Below are 17,238 nucleotides of genomic sequence, written 5' to 3'. Positions count from 1 at the left end.
GAGATTGTGTGGCTGAGAGAGACAGAGGATGAGTGACAGTGTCCCCACCACTCCAGCTCTCCATATGGGTGGGCGGGACCTCGCGACTGACGAAGCGTCGGCCTGAAATCGTCCATCTGCATCTTTGCAGGTGTTCCCAATGATTATATTATTAGCTCTATACGCTGATCTTTGATTTTTTTTACGAGCTTTTTAGCGTCCCAAGCCTCTGAGTTGGGCGGGGCAGTAACATAAAATATATACATGCCTGGCAGCGCCATCTGCCTCCAAAATCTGCCACATACAACATATAGAGAATGTCTGAAAGAAAGCAGCCATAATCTGTTTGGGGTTGGGAGGCAGCGGTGGGGACGTGTGGATACACACAGATGCATTCTTTGTGTGTGTGTATGTTTTCATGTGAGCACAAATGGTCCTTAAAGTGAAAGCATGGTGAGGAAAATCCTACAAAATGAGGACACTTTGCTGTGTCTCACATCTATGAGGCCATAGGAATCTGGATTTACTTATCCCTTGTGGTATGTAGCTGTGCAGATAGTTTAGATTTTATTTGTCAATTTTTGAGATATTTGTTTCTGAGAGTTGTTTTGTTGACAACAACAGTAAGGGACTTTTAAGGATTTAAATCACAAAATCGTTTTCCAGATACTCTTAATAATTCACTGATCATTTACTGAAATTACATCTACATGTTATAGGTGGCTCATGTTTGGTAATGAGACTGTGCGTGCTTTTTCTACAAGCAGTGCTCCTGGCCTTGCAGCTGTGTGGTGTACAGTAAGGTGTGTGTGTGTGTGTGTGTGTGTGTTGTGCTGCAGGCTTTGCTGTGCTGAAACAGGAGAACAGGGCACAGAGAAAATGGCCCTAGTTTAATGACAACAGATAAATCAGTGTTGCCTCCCTGCCACAGGGATGGAGATGTCTCACACACGTGCACACACACTGTCACTCACCAAATGTCCCTCTGATGACCGGTGCACACACATACTGTATTGCTGTGATGAGTTGCTGCACATTGTATTCTATACACACACACACACAGACACACAAACAATTACTTTACATCATCACCACTGTTGCCATAGGCCTGCAGATGTGACATCATCAAAACAGCATACATGAGGAAGTGCCATGTTGTGATGGCTGGTATGTGGCTGTACATAACAAAAAGGCACATGAATCAACAGCCCAGTCACCAGGAAACAATGTTGGCATTGTACATTTCTGCAAACCATGAATACATTATCTTTGCACCATTCATATGTACAGAGACGGCTGGTATAAATGGGCTAGCAGGGCTAAGCCCTGCCTATCTTTTACAATAAAGATGAGAAAATTATTTAATATTAAAATATTAGTTTTGAACCTTAGAACTGATTGTATTTCGTGGAACCTATAGCAGCAACAGCACTAAAATAGTCACAAAAACGCAGGATTTATCTAAATGGGCTGATTTTTTACAGCCCATACTCCTAGAATCAGCTTCCAATCATTGTTGTCACATCGTGAGTGACAGGTGTCGTGACAAGCCCCCTTGATTTACTGTCCAGTTAGGCTAAATTCATTCAGCCCAGGCCACTGACTTTTGGCCAATGACAGTGCGTGGAAGTACAGTGAGGGCCTGCCCGCTGTTACTGTAGTGGGAGAGTTAGCGTTGAGTCTTGTGAATTGCTGAACGAGGTGGATTATTTTAAATGCTGTGTATCGAGCGGGACCTCATCCAAAAATCATCGGACTTAAAGCCATAGTTGGTAATGTTGGAGAGCTAGCAAGATTTGAAAGCGACAAAGCCACGAGCCCAGACATGCCTGAACGCGCATCCTGCAGTCAGCAGAGCAGAGGAGAGCCTAGTAAAATAACAAATCCCCCCAAAGCAAACAAATAATTACCTGTCCAACAGAAAGACAGCAGCCTCTGCATCACTTTTCAGGCCCTTCAGCTCCCTCAGTTGTCTCCACCGTTCAAAAGCTGGACTGCTGTTGATGTCTGGTTTGTCCTCTCACTTTATCCAAAGCCTTTTTCGTCGCAGCCTTTTCTGCCTCTGACTTTCTCTTCTCAGCCTGTTTAGTGGGGTGACCCATTACAAGTAATGCTGGAAGTGATACTTTTGGCTGCATTTTCTCTGCCACTGTGCAGCAAACTCCTGCTACCTCGATATTTCTACTGAGGAGTGCTGAATATTTCCAGCAACAGTGACATGTGATGAGTGCGCGCAGGGAGGAGGGAGGGACGGAGGGGGGCTCAGGCAATACGAGACATGAAGGCATCTGATTGGTTCTTTCCATTCACACTGAATGGCAGGGATTGGTCAGAGTTTTTACAGGCCTGCAGCTGCCACAGAGGTTGGATTTTTTTCATTCCTTTTTCTGAACACATTATGTATTGACTACTCTCAGGATGGAAGGACCATTTTACCCAGTATTCTCTTCAAATAAGGTAGGCCCAAGTAGGGCTGGGCGGTGTTCGCTGTGACGGTAACTTACCGCAGTAAACATGAGCCGCGGTACTGCTTTTGTGGTTACCTTCATACCGCAGTACTCCCGCTACAGCAGCAGAACGGGGCCCGGGGGCCGGCCGGCCAACCTGCCTGCCTTCCGCACGAACCTCCCTCGCTACGTGATGGAGGTGGCCTGGCCAACCGCACCAAACCCAGGCCCACGGGAGAAGGAGGCCCGGGAGCTGCCGGCCCTCCCTCTCCCCTCTTACGTTCATACATACTATAACGCTTTATACACAACAATAGGTGGATTAGCAACCATTTTACTTCTGACGATAAATAGTTTCCATCCTAGACTTGTATGGCTTTTTAAATTGTTTTATTTAAGGTGTAAAAAACAGAGAGAAGACGATACCGCGATATCATACTGTCACCGCATCCCCCGAAAATAATACCTGATATGGATTTTAGGCCATACCGCCCAGCCCTAGGCCCAAGCCCTAACCTCTTATTAAAGGAGCATTACTCCTTTCCTTTCTTTACCTTTCCTGTGTGTGTGTACAGCGGAAAATAGTCAGTGTGTTTGTGTGTATGTGTGTGTGTATGTGTGTGCACGCACGCGCGTTCATGCATGCGAGTGAGCCAGTGCGAGAGAGAGACAGAGAGAGAGAGAGAGAGAGAGAGAGAGAGAGAGAGAGAGCTTTTGGCATCAGAACATTTTTGTAGTTAGCCTAATTCTCTAGTTTTGTTGTAGTGCATTGTTGCTGTAACCTGGTACTGTATCTCGGTGTGATTTTACTGTTACTGCAGCTGAACTATTGATCAATATAGGTCATAGGCCTAATGCGTTAGCTCTCCCACCCAATTACACCACAAGCTGCTACTGCATATGTAATATATCAAGGTATCCTCATAAAATGGTTTGTATGATATCCTTTGAAATTGTAGACACAACAGTTCATATGATATCCTACAAATCAGCATCAAACAAATAACGTAATTCCTTAATTAACACTTATGTAATTAGCATAAAGTTCTGATTCAGGCAAGTAAAGTTACTGTGTGTAGGTGAGGACGTACCTTAAATGACTCAAAGTTCACTCAAAGTCCAGAGGGAAAGTTTGCTTTCTTGTTACCCATTGACCACCCCAACGTGTCTTGTCACTAGACTGCTCGGGAGGGCTTCTTTTTTAACTCCCGTCACCACATCACAACCTTTTAAAATATGTGGGAAATATACAAATTGTGGTGCATTACTTTCCGTTGGAAGTCATACAAACAGTTTATGAGAACAGCCTGATCATATCAGTATCTCTAATGTGAAATAATATGTGAGTTAACTTTGTCACTGGGAGGTGGGGGGGACGGTGAATGGTGTGTCACCTAGGCAAGATGCTTGTCAAGCTGCAAACCACTGTTCGAGACCAAGGAACAACAAAAGTAGACATCATTACTGTGTTTGCAGCAGCATTTTATGCTCCAAATGTGGGTGTTTTTTAGGGGACCATTGCTGTTTTTCTAGCAGGGTAGTGTCACAAAAAATGGTTGTATTTACTGAGACATTGCTGTGTTTCCAGTGAGGAGTGTGCCCCTAAAACATGATGTTTTCATAACCATAACCATTCTGCATAAACCTAACCACACGTTAACCATAGTATTTCGTTTTAACATATTCGCTACATAATAACATGTAAATGCTACATATCTGCAATTTTTGTTTTCTGATGATTAGGTTAGAATCAAAAGTGAATCAGTTGAACTTTCAGGCCCAGTGTTGGCACTGACAAAGTGCCCTGGTGGACTGGAATTTTACTTGCTTCAAGTCTGTTGCTTGGACCAGTTTAGTAATTTCATGACTTCACTCATGGGGGTTGGAGTAGATTGATAATACAAATCAGATACCTCAGAATTTTTCATTGTAGACTAGTTCCCCCTTTTTTATAAGGTGTTGGTGATACCTGGCATCCAAAAATTTGATTTATTCAGTCTGTTAGATCATACTTCGTTACCTTATCAGAGGTATTGTACATACATATTCTCTACATTCCTGGAGAGTATATTTTTCTGGTTCATGAACCTTAGTTTCTTGTGTTTGCAGTATCGGTGATAGTAGCATCACTCTGTGTGTTTAAACAGTCAGCCCTACTTCCTGATTAACCTCTTTCATCACCAATGTAATAAAAATAGGAGCAACAAATAAAAATTAAAAAGCATGTAAATACACTGCAGTTTGAATCATAATGATGAACATGGTGACAAGGGTAATGCCACAACTGTTCCTGGCAGTTCATTTTGGGTGCTGTTTATCTTTATGTTACCACAGCAGAAACATCCATCTCCTCATAGGAGAATCTGTCTTGCCTCTACTGTGTATGGGGAAACTGTCACTACATCATAATGGGGAGTGTAGCACTTATACAGGTAATGAAAGGAGCCAGTTGGACTGGCTTTGACTGATGTCAGTCCACACCTGTTGGATGTTTACTCCAATCCAACACCCGTTACACCTGTACTACCAATGTGCTAGTGGTATCATATACAACATACCTCTCAAATGCGGATGGCTATGTGGACATACATCTAAACGGACTTTACCCTGACAGCTCCCTAGTACAAGGTCTGTGTAATGTCCAGCTGAGCTCATGTGTGAATAAAGCACATAACTGTGACCATATTGATGACATAACAAACATCCACTGTTAAAGCGTCCTTAACTTGAAGATGGCAATGCAAATGTCTAATTGGACGGAGACAATGTGATTGAGGCATTTCTATTGGTAATGGTGGACATGAAATCATTGGAAAAATTCAAGGAACAGCAAGGAACTCAGTTGTTTATGACCAAATTGATAACCGGCTACGTGACCAAGGTGCGATCCATATCGTGCCCTACATCTTGCAGGTGCCAACCTTCAGCCAAACTCAATAGAGTATTTCCAGGACAACACCAAATTTAGCCCACCAGTGGGGTGGAACCCACTGCCACCACAGGAAGCAGGGTTAAGCCTGTTACTGGGGGAGTGTCCAGCCTGGATTTGTTGGGTTTGTGTTGCTTGAGGTCATAGACTGTATAAAAGAAGTGTATGTAGCCACTGTGATGTCACCCATTGGTTTGTGGACTACCATTTAAAAGTCAAATTCGGCATTTTTGGCCACTGTCAGAAGTGATCATATTTGAATGAGAGGGTGGAGCTGGGGAGGGTACCCACTGCAACTTGTTGATTGGCAACCACGTCTCAAGCATCTCCTGCTTCACAGTCTGTTTTACTCTAAATGGTACCATAGTTTACAAAATAAATATCATGCTGTGCTGAAGAAGACTTGAAACCAGCGGTCAAGACCATAAACTCATTAAGAAAATGTTTACTGACCTAATAAATCAAGTAAAAAGTACAGTCAATTTTGCATAGAATTGTATAATATCAGACTTTCTTTTACAACCAGTGGAATCACCCCCTGCTGGCCAATAGATAGAATGCAGGTTTGAGGCACTTCCATATTGACTTGCCTTTTGCTTCAGGTACTGGCAGCACAATCCTAATCCAAGTCATCACACACATATATTCTCATTGTCTGCCTACTGGCCCTATAATGCAGGTTTCTAGGTATGAGTGCATTGTGTAAAGGGAGCTTTGCTTATATGCCTGCAGTCTGGCAAATGGAGTGCTGATTGGCTCCACCCATGTCTGAGTAGGGCCTCATTTAGGCCACCTGTGAACCCTGCAGCTTTATGCCCTGATGAAGGCCAGTGAGCATGGCTGAAACATGTTGGTGATTTTAATGTTCATCATGAACTAGCCATTTAATAAAGGCCTTTTAACTTTTGCACCAGAGAAGAGTTGCCTTGGATTTTGTTTTTTTCAAGATCATCACACATATGTCTGCTTTGACAGTGGACTTTCACATCTACATATTACACGCTGAGTATTCTCCTGCGTCTGCTGCTGACATTTCCAGATACCACGACCAATGCTGGGACATAAGCACGTGTTAGCTTTAGGCAATGCAAGTATGTGGCTAGGTTTACAGGAAGAAAGAAAAAGAAAAAAACCTCTACATTCAGACGGGAATTGAACACAAACCCCAGACTTCCACCTCCCTGGTTTGTTGGACCCATCCACCAGCCCTCCCACCCACCCTATACGGACATTCCTGCCTCTTATATTATGTCTGTGATGGCAATATTTCAAACTGCAGCCATCCAGCTGTGTATCATACCATTGCTTCACTGTCTGCCCACATTTTGAACTAACGCTGCCCGGGTGGCCTATCATACCACTGCGAAAGGTAGCTTCTGGCGTCAGTGTCTGACACCAAAATCACCAACAAAGCGGTGGTATTTAATGACTTTGGAATGACAACGCGCTAATGCGGTTTTAGTGACACATACATGGGATTAAAGACTTATCAAATTTACAATACTATTTATGATTATTAATACAATTTTACAACCTGAGTTAAGTTAAGACTCTGGCATATCTTTTTTATCAGACAGCCCTGTGTTTTTGCTAGAGCCCTCTTTAGCATTTTTTACACAGAAATTGTGCTTTAGGGCCGGGTCGTCATGTCACCTTTGCATTTTTACACAGAACCAAACAAAGGAGGCATCATGCCACTCCAGTGTGTGATTGTAGATAGCATGCCAGCATCACGGAATCAAAAGAGGCATGATGGGTGTGACATGACACAACAACGTCGGCTTCTAGTGTGACATATATGCCTTGGCGGTGCTTTATAAACAATAACAATGGCATAACATGGCAATAACAATTCCTGTTATATGGTGGCTGATCTCGTCCTCTGCTCAGACGGTAAAGAGCACCCGAACCTCATTGTTTGCCCAATATGCAGACATTTTCGGCTGCTGATCTTCGTCTCTGAGTTAGCTGCTAACAGCAGCTATTTTTAAATCTCCTACAGTGGGTTGCACACATAAGGCGTTGTCAAAACATCACTTCCATGCTGCCTATGGTCCTATCCTGTGGCCTGTCCTGTTTAGGCAGACATCATTGTGGTGCTGTTACTACATCCAATGCCTGCTTAAAGGTCAGACAACTCTGTGCCCCATTCCATGGTTGTACCTTTTATACAGAAGGATGAGGCAGCATAATGGCGTGAAATTCCCACCTTAGCGAGGGAGTGTAAAAGGGGCTTTTGTTGGCAGCCCCTCTGTGCTGCTGGACTGGGGTCATTGCAGTGAATGAGGGGCTACTATTTTCATGTATAGGTAAATTCAGTCTCAATGCCTCCTAGGCTGATTTACAGTTGTGCTTTAAGTGGTTATGTGTAGCCTATGCATGTACAGTAACTGTTCTTGTGCACTTCCTAAAAAATGTAACATGTGGGACTATAACAGCTATGGAGATAATTTTTGGGGACTTCAAGAACTGTGACTTGCTACTTGTGTTTTCCCTCACATGTCTGTGAACTGTTAGAGATGACTGATAGGGAGGACACCATCAAGACAGTTAAAAAAGGACTCAGTAGTCTTCCCCTTTTCTGTAACACACATCTAACAAAGCCATCTCCACTGCAAACCCCCTGCTCACGGCAATCATCACTCTTTAACACTGCGATCGCTTAGGAGTTGTCTCCTATTCAGTAACGAGAAAAGGTGAAATAGAAGATACCTGAAAGTAACTCCACGAGTAGAACAGAGAACAATGCAGCGTATCAGTAGAAGAGCGGACAGTGAGGAGTGCTTTGGAGCTGTGAATACGGCCCTGCTTCTCCCTAATCCTGTATGTGTCTGTCTGAATCTCTTACTCTCCCTCTCTCTCCATCTCTCAGATTCAGATGCTGTGTAAGTCTGTCGGCAGACAGCAGCTCGGCTCTGTTCCGTTGTCTTGTGCTATCATGGGGGGGATTCTCAGGGGATCCCGTGTTCACATCACTCTTCTACCAGGCGTTCGACAAGAGCGCCTTGTTTGTACACGTACAAAAGTGCTTGTCATTTTTATTGTTTGCTGTTGTTTTTCTGAGTGATATTTTTTCCTCTTTGGTGCTATCTCCTTTTTATTCTCTGTCGTCTGCCTCTGCTGTCTCTCAGTATGTCTGTCTGTCTGTCTGTCTGTCTGTGGCTTGCCGTCCTTTCCATCCACTTCAAATTCAACCTCATGATGATTTTCCCTTCCTCTTTGTCAGTGGTTGCCTTTGACTGAGGCGGCAGGCTCGGATGTTTGGTAATGGCCACTTAGAGTAATCAATGGGCCTCTTAGAAGTTGTGAGATGAAAGAGGAGTTTGACAGCTAATGTGTGCCTGTCCTGTGACGTGAACAGCATGGCAATGCCTGCACGCTTTGAAGGCACAAGGATGGGTGCACCAGGTTGGATTTATCCCACACTGAAGACTCACCTCAGCTGTGGAGCTGGCACAATGGCAAGTGGCAGTTGCTCTTTCACTTTCACTCCTCACAAATGTACAAAAACACACACCCTCACTTTCTGTGTCCTCCTCTCTCATCCTCCGCCTTTCTCTCTTTCACCCTGTTTTATATATCTGTCACATCGGCGTACCTCCTATGCAGCTCGTGCCAGCTCCCATTCCACGCTCTCCCTCAGAAATGTGTTCAAGTAAACATTTCACGCTTGCTTATGCTAAAGGGAAGTGGCAGCAGCAGGTATGTGACAGGCAGAGAACTGTCTGTGCCCAGGGCTGCCATTGACAAACCGAGCCCCTCTCCTTTCCATGCTGCTTTTATCTTCTAAATAATGGATATGTGTGATCGGAGGAGAGCATTTGATGATGCATTCGTTCTATTCATCAACATGCTCAGAGAGGACACCCCCAGCGAGGGAAAAACAAAGCAACACTGCTCATGATTGTAATGTAAATGATTTGTGCTAAAATGAAAATGAGCTTAGCGGAAGCAATGTGCTATGCAGTATATGCAGCTGTTGCATTTGACTCATTTCGGTGCACTATTAGTCCTGCGCATCCCGATTTGCTCAGTAGAAAGCGAGTGAAGCATGTCCTTTGAAGCAGAAGGAGCAAAGGGGGAAATAAAAGGGAAACATTTACAGAGGGGGATCATTTCCCATAACCACCAGCAGTCTTTGAACATGCTCCGTGGTGGTCTGCAGCCCCTCCAAGGAGATAGGGATGGATTTTAGGCAGCCCAGGCCTCCCCTCCGCGCGCACACACACACACACACACACACACACACACACACACACACACACACACACACACACATACAGGAGGTGGAGGGGGAGGATGGGGTATGGACAGGAAGTGATCTTAGAGTCTGCAACACTCTTTCCCTCCCTCCTGGGGGCTGTTAACTTACTGCAGTGCTCTTTGGTGTGGTTCAGATGGTGTATGTTTGCTGTGTGTGTTGCGGAGGTTAAGGCACCAACTGCAGTGAGTGACACTTCTCTTTTCTTTCTTTCTTTCTTTCTTTCTTTCTTTCTTTCTTTTTCTTTCTTTCTTTCTTTCTTTCTTTCTTTCTTTCTTTCTGACAAACGCTCAGGTTAATGGTATCTTTAACTCTGCCACATGCTCCTCTAACTTAAAACACATGAAGTGTGTTCAGCCAGCAGGAGTTTTTCTCTGAGCCTGCAGTTGATCCTGGCTTCAGTTACAGGAATGTCAAATAACAGTGGCATCATCACCACCTTTGTGCCTGTTCCTCTTGGGTAAGTTTAAAAGGAAAGTGGAGACTAAAACAGGCTGTTCTGTTATGTCTGATTTCCAGTAATACAATCCAATTTACACTGTATTCAGCTGGGACTCTCTACAAACATGGCATTTTGCCCGTGGGGGTGGTGCCTAATGTTCTGCATCACATAGTATTGTAAGATAGCAAAACCATAATCCTTGAAAGTTTAATAACCTAATCTTTGCCTTAACCCCCAGATTAAACCAACAAAAGACCTCACACTTATCTGTAACTTCAAAAAGAGGTGATTATATATATTTTTTGTGATCACCAATATACAAAGATACACTGAGATTTTTGTTCCTCATACTGCTGATACAGCTGCAACCACAACTGCACTTTCCTGCAGATTTTCAAATGATCTTAACCAGACAGCTGATAAATTCTCATGTTGACCATCACCAGGTTTTCCTGTAAATATGTTGTATTTGACATATATGGGCATAAGTGAATTACATGTAAAGTCAAGATGGACGTGATTTAAGCGGCATGAGCAAATTAAGCAAATTACACAATTTTGTGTCATATGCTTATTCGCCAGAGTTGAAAAATCTGAACTTCAGCGACTGATTCGTGCTGCGATAGCCAATCAGCACTGAGGTCCTCCGGGGACGTATGACACTTAGGGGCTGCCCATGGACAGGTGCCCCAAGCAGTTTGGGCTCAAGGGCACCTCGGTAGTGTCCAGGAGGCAAACTGGCACCTCTCCAGCTACCAGTCCATGCTCCCTGACAGGGACTTAAACCCACAACCCTCCGGTTCCCATCCCAAGTCCCTATGGACTGAGCTACTGCCACCCAAGTATATTGTGTATGTCTTCATACTTGCAGGTAGTATTATTTGGCCCAGTTTGCCTAATTTTCAAACCTTTAGAAATAAAAGTAACCCATACTTTGCTACTCAATCTAATTTCTCATTTTTATCAAATCACAATAATTCATGATTTTTGTTCTGCATTCGTACAAAAGTGCACGCAGGCTATTACACAGAGTATGAACGAGCACTCACAGCATGGGCTGAGACAGCTGACTGGAGATTGTCGTGTGCATGGTAATGTCCTCCAAAACCAAGCTCATCCGAATGAAATTCCATGTTTTTCCCTTAACCACTTCATTTTTTTGTTTCTGGGAAAAGGTATTTCAAACAGTGTTTCCTTATTTGTTTTTAAATAAAGCACCCCCTTGTACAGTAATCTTTGTTATGCATGTATAGATGCAGATTTCGTCACCTGTATTCACCTGTATAACTCACACAGGACAAAAGCTTTGTAAAGCAATGAGTGCCTCAGCAATGCCTGTTCATCTCTTTCAGAAATTGCGAATACTTTATCAGCTGGCTTTGCTCAAGTTAAAAATACAGATTGTCATAGGGGAAAAAATATTTGCACCAAGACATATGCTGTACTTTCAGCCTCTGATCGTGCAGAAATGAATGAAATATGCAGCTATATCACTTACAAAAGAGAAGAGAGGAAATGAGAAATGCCAGCACTGCTGTGAAAATATCTAAATGTTTGTCGTTTCTGCTCCTCACTGTCTGAGGCTTAAATCGTTTTGGCAAAAGAGAAATACCAGTCTAACCCTGGTTTGATGTACCTTGGGTTTTGGCCACGAAATCACATAAAAATAGGTTTTTTCTAGTCACTATTACGATATGGATGCTTTATCAGAAACGGAGACTAAAAGTTTCATCTTTTCACAATGGCTCTTAGCTCTTTCTGTGTTTGCATACAGGTACTACCAGGATGCACGCCATTAAATGTTTGCACTCATGTTAATCCATGAAAATTGGTATGAGTCTTATCACAAATGCTGGTTTGTTAAAAATAAAAAAAGCCTATGTGCAGAACCCAGCCAAGGTTAAGCCCAGAGAAAAGACTGTAAGAGCTCAATCTCTGCATACGGAAATATAAATAAAAGAGGAGAGTTTAGTGAAGGGACACTTTTTGGTGTCCCCCTTTTCTCTACTGTTCTTAATCAGAGACTCTTTAAGTCCTTGGTTTGATCCAGCTTCTTTTCCCCCATCTCTTTGGTAAGCTCCTCTGTGTAAAAAATCTCTGCGCCAGTAACACCACAAAGGCTTACTTATCTGGGCATTACCTATTAAAGGTTTAAACCCCCGCATCTCTGATAAACACTGCCTATAAGGCTTTTATCTCCCCGCGGCCTTATCGCACTCTTGAAGGTCCTTCTCCCGAGGCGCAGTAATTTGTTTAATTAAAGTGTCATTTTGGGAGGGAAATATAGCCACGGCTATGGTACGTGATGCAAAGAAGTTTACCAGTGTGTTGATGTGGAGCATTTCTCCTCTTCTCTCTGCCTGCCTTTCATTCTTTTTCTCTCTTTCTTCCTAGTCTTTGTCCAGGGCTTAGATTTAGATTAACTCACTGGTGTTTTCTTTTTTTTCTCTTTTTTTTTTTTATTTTTTATTACTGTGATGATTTTTTTTTCTGATATTTTCAGACAGCAGCCATGGCAGGCAGCAATAGAACTGGAAAAAGACAACAGAATGAAATCTAGTTTGAGAGCATCCCCTTTAACTGCTATCTAAATGGAGCCCTGAGAGGATTGGCTTTCTGGCCTTGAAGCTTGTGTTGTCAGCACTTTGGGCGATTTGTGTGTGATTTCATTAGGAACCAAAATAACAGCCAGATGAAGAGGAAAATAGGGTATGCAAAGTGCTGCTGCGATGCTGGTGCAGTGTGTGCTCTTAACACTCACATACTGCCTCTCAAGAGCATGTAAAGTATTCCCTCACTGTGCACATCATGGACACAAACATTCATTTGTCTGTAGGTGAATGTATAAAGGAGAGCACATCCTCAGAAAGTTCATGAGCACATCTGATGCAGTGTCAACAATAGTTGTAGAGTGCTTGTGTTTTTTTTTAGCCTAAATTCTGTTTTAGGGTTTTTTACGCACAGACAAATATTTGTAGTTTGATTTTTTTTAACAGTTAAAAAAAAAAAATCACCCTCTCAGGGTGGTATCTGTATCATCCTCAAGCTCGGGTCCTCTACCAGAGGCCTGGGAGTTTTGAGGGTTCTGCGCAGTATCTTGGCTGTCCCTAGGACTGCACACTTCTGGACTGAGGCTTCAGATTTTATTCCTGGAATCTGCCGGAGCCACTCTCCCAGTTTGGGGGTCACTCCCCCAAGTGCTCCTACTACCACGGGGACCATGTCAACTTTGACCTTCCACATCTGTTCCAGCGGTTATTTCAACCCTTGATACTTCTCCACCTTTTCGTGTTCCTTCTTTCTGACGTTGCTGTCGGCTGGTATCGCCACATCTACCACCACTGCCCTCTTCTGGTGATTGTCAACCACCACTATGTCCGCTGGTTAGCCAGCGGCTGTTTGTCAGTCTGGAAGCTGAAGTCCCACAGGATCTTAGCCCTGTTGTTCTCAACCACCTTCAGTGGTGTGTCCCATTTGGATTTGGGTACTTCAAGTCCATACTGGGTAAAGATGTTCCTGTACACTATCCAAGCCACTTGGTTGTGCCTTTCCATGTACGCTAATCCTGCCTGCATCTTACACCCTGCCACTATGTGCTGGATTGTCTCAGGGGCATCTTTGCACAACCTGCACCTTGGGTCTGATCTGCTGAGGTAGACCTCTATGGCCCTTGTGCTTAGGCCCTGCGCTTGTGCTGCGATGATTAGTGCCTCCGTGCTGCTTGTCAGTCCAGCATTCTCCAGCCACTGGTAGGTCTTCTTGATATCAGCCACTTCCGCTATCTGACGGTGGTATGCATGTAGGGGCTTGTCCCTCCATGTTGTTTTCTCCTCCACCTCTTTGCCCTCCTCCAGTTTCTGTTGTCTGAGGCATTCACTAAGCATCTTGTCCTTTGGGGCCATCTTCTTGATGTACTCCTGGATTTTGGATGTTTCATCCTGGATAGTGGCTCTGATGCTCAGTAGTCCTCTGCCTCCCTCTTTTCTCTTAGTGTATAGCCTCAGGGTGCTGGACTTGGGGTGGAACCCTCCATGCATGGTGAGGAGCTTTCTTGTCTTGATATCTGTGGCCTCTATCTCCTCCTTTGGCCAGCTTATGATCCCAGCTGGGTATCTGATGACTGGCAGTGCGTACATGTTAATGGCTTGGACCTTGTTCTGACCATTCAGCTGACTCCTCAGGACTTGCCTTACTCTCTGGAGGTATTTGGTTGTGGTCGACCTCCTTGCAGCCTTCTCATGATTTCCATTAGCTTTTGGGATCCCAAGGTACTTGTAGCTGTCCTGGATATCTCCTATGTTGCCCTCTGATAGGTCAGCTCCCTCTGTTCTGATCATCTTGCCTCTTTTTGATACCATCCGGCCACACTTGTCTAATCCGAATGATATCCCTGTGTTCTTGCTGTAGATCCTGGTGGTGTGGATCAGTGAGTCGATTTCTCGCTCATTCTTGGCATACAGCTTGATGTCATCCATGTAGAGCAGATGGCTGATTGTTACTCCACTTCAGAATTGGTATCCGTAGCCAGTCTTCTTGATGACCTTACTGAGGGGATTCAGGCTTATGCAGAACAGCAGTGGTGACAGTGCTTCCCCTTGGTATATGCCACATTTGATGTTGACTTGGGCAATTGGCTTTGAGTTGGCCTCTATGGTTGTCTTCCACATTCTCATTGAGTTTTTTATGAAGGCCGTTAGTGTCCTGTTAATCTTGTATAGTTCCAGACATTCCAGTATCCATGTGTGTGGCACTGAGTCGTAGGCTTTCTTGTAGTCAATCCAGGCGGTGCACTGGTTGGTCTTTCTGCTCTTGCAGTCTTGGGTGATTGCTCTGTCGACCAGTAGCCGGTGATTGGCTCCTCTGGTGTTACTGCCAATTCCTTTCTGTGCCTCGCTCATGTATTGGCCCATATGCCTAGTTATCTATGCCGCTATGATGTTTGACAGGAGCCTCCATGTTGTGGAGAGACAGGTTATTGGTCTATAGTTTGATGGGATGGTTCCCTTCTGGGGGTCTTTCATGATCAGGACTGACCTGCCCTGTGTCAACTATTCTGGGTGGGTCCCATCCCTTAGCAGCTGGTTCATCTGTGCTGCTAGGCGTTCATGGAGTGCGGTTAGCTTCTTCAGCCAGTATGTATGGACCATATCAGGGCCCGGTGCTGTCCAGCTCTTCATCTTTGACACTCTTTCCTGGATGTCTGCCATTGAGATTGTTACTGGTTCTTGTTCAGGGAGGTTGCTGTGGCCAGCTCAGTGGAGAACAACCTGTTTATTCTCTGTGCTTCTACTTCTTTGGTGTATCTATTCAGCTGGGTGGCCAGAGCTGTTAGTCTTGGCTTGGCAGTCTCGTGTGCCTCAGGGATGGAGAGCTTGTATTTCCTTGGTACCCCTTTATTCACCATGTTCCCTCTATGTAGCTCTACTAGTTGGCTATCTTCTCTCTGTGTTGCTCTTCCATGGAGGGTACTGGTTCTTATATACCGTGTCCATCCTGTATCCAAGCATCTCCAGGATTACTGTTGCTGTACTGTGAATCGGCTTGTCAGTCTCAGTGATGGTCCTTGTAGGGATGGTATTTAGGGCAGCATTCACATCTTCTAGCAGATCATCTGAAGGTACTCGGCAACTCAGCTTCGGAATTTGTTGGAGGCTCCAGGTTTCCAGTTTGCTCACGATCTTCCTTCTCAGGTCAGTTGCTCTTCCATTGAGGCTGTTTGTATCTACTGGGGCTTGGTACCCAATCTCACATTGTGGGGGGATGATGACATCCCCCTAGTGACCTGGCGTCCTGGCTCCCCTTTGCCGTAGCATTGTTGTAGTATTTCATTGATCTGTAGCTGTGATAGTAGTTTGCAGTTATGGATGTTGGAACACTGTGCTACCAGATGTTTCTTAGTTAGTCTTGATTGTGAGTTTCGAAGTATCCATAGCTCCCACATTCTCTGCATATATCCCCTCTCTCTGGGATTGCTGGTGTAGTAGCATTCCATAAATTCCGTGTTCTCCGTCCCTGTCCATGTATGTCTTGTTCCAGTAACCCATCTGTCATCAGATTGCCCTGGTTCCCTAGCAACTGACGCAGACCTTGTTGACCCGGATGACGTCTGAGCCGGTATGACTCTTTCTGTATTGTAATCACTCATATCCGAGGTAGGCAGGTGTAGGGGGATGAATATAGTATAAAGAATTGTGTTATAGAGTTATGTAAATATTTATATTAAGGTACAAAACTGAAAGTTAAGATCTTTATGCGCTCAGTTGAGATCTGCTATTTTAATTATCTTCTACCTGCTAGACTTTAAAAAACAAAAACACATTTGTCAAATGTGCCACAATAATAATATAGAAAATGGGTTTCCTTTTGTTTTGCTTAAGTCCTTTTAACTGGAACCCATGCAGATAGGTTACTGTGTTTAGTGGGTTTAAAACACAACCTGTATTTTTTAACATGGTTAACACTCAGTTGGCTTTAAACATACAAAACTTTTAGTTCTTAGGAGCCCTGTAAAAGTCACCTAAATCCACCTTAAGTGTGTCTGTCATTGATTTACATAAGTTTTAACACACGGAATTAAAAGTTATTTGTTGAATATTTTCTTGAGAAAAGATGCTGCGAATGACTAGAGCTGGGATGTATTAGCTGAAAAACACAATGGGGCCATATCATAAAGCCTCACATGTCCAAATTCAAAGCAGATAACAATATGCCACGGAAAAGAAACATTTTCCATGTTTTTCTAAGGTTTTGACAAGGCACTTTTTTAAGAGGGTAAAACTACTGAATGTGTGAATGTGAGTGAAAAACAAAGCCAAAAAAAGACAAAAATGTGTATTTAGGAGCTTACTGTCAAAACACCTCTAGAAAAACTAAATTGTTAAGGACCTTTTTCCCTTAGCACAACATAGGAGCCATTTGTTTATCATTTATGTACATTTATAACAGGCCATGATGATAATAACGGATTAAAAACTCCTGCAGAGGTCAGGAGTGTCACTGACTGCAAGACCCATAAGTAGGGTTGGGTCGGTTCTCGGTAATACCAATTCGGTTTGGTACTCCGCCTTGGACCGGGTTTTTTTTTTAAGACTGACCGGACCGCATACTCGGGCAGAACATATGCGGAGCGGACTCCCAGAAGGTCCGCCCGGTAAAAGCGGACGTCCACAAGCCCTGTGCA

The 17,238-nt window shown here is 43.9% G+C and overlaps 2 pseudogenes; both read right to left on the bottom strand.

Annotated features, from left to right (window-relative positions):
• Nucleotides 1-13,076: 13,076 nt before the first annotated feature.
• LOC144458956 (uncharacterized) lies at nt 13,077-13,994 on the bottom strand (annotated as a pseudogene).
• A 1,112-nt stretch (nt 13,995-15,106) lies between these two features.
• LOC144458955 (uncharacterized) lies at nt 15,107-16,008 on the bottom strand (annotated as a pseudogene).
• Between the last annotated feature and the right edge of the window lie 1,230 nt (nt 16,009-17,238).

Source organism: Epinephelus lanceolatus, chromosome 2 (genome assembly GCF_041903045.1).
Source record: "Epinephelus lanceolatus isolate andai-2023 chromosome 2, ASM4190304v1, whole genome shotgun sequence".
NCBI classification, from domain to species: domain Eukaryota; kingdom Metazoa; phylum Chordata; class Actinopteri; order Perciformes; family Serranidae; genus Epinephelus; species Epinephelus lanceolatus.
This window is presented reverse-complemented; position numbering and strand designations above follow the sequence as displayed.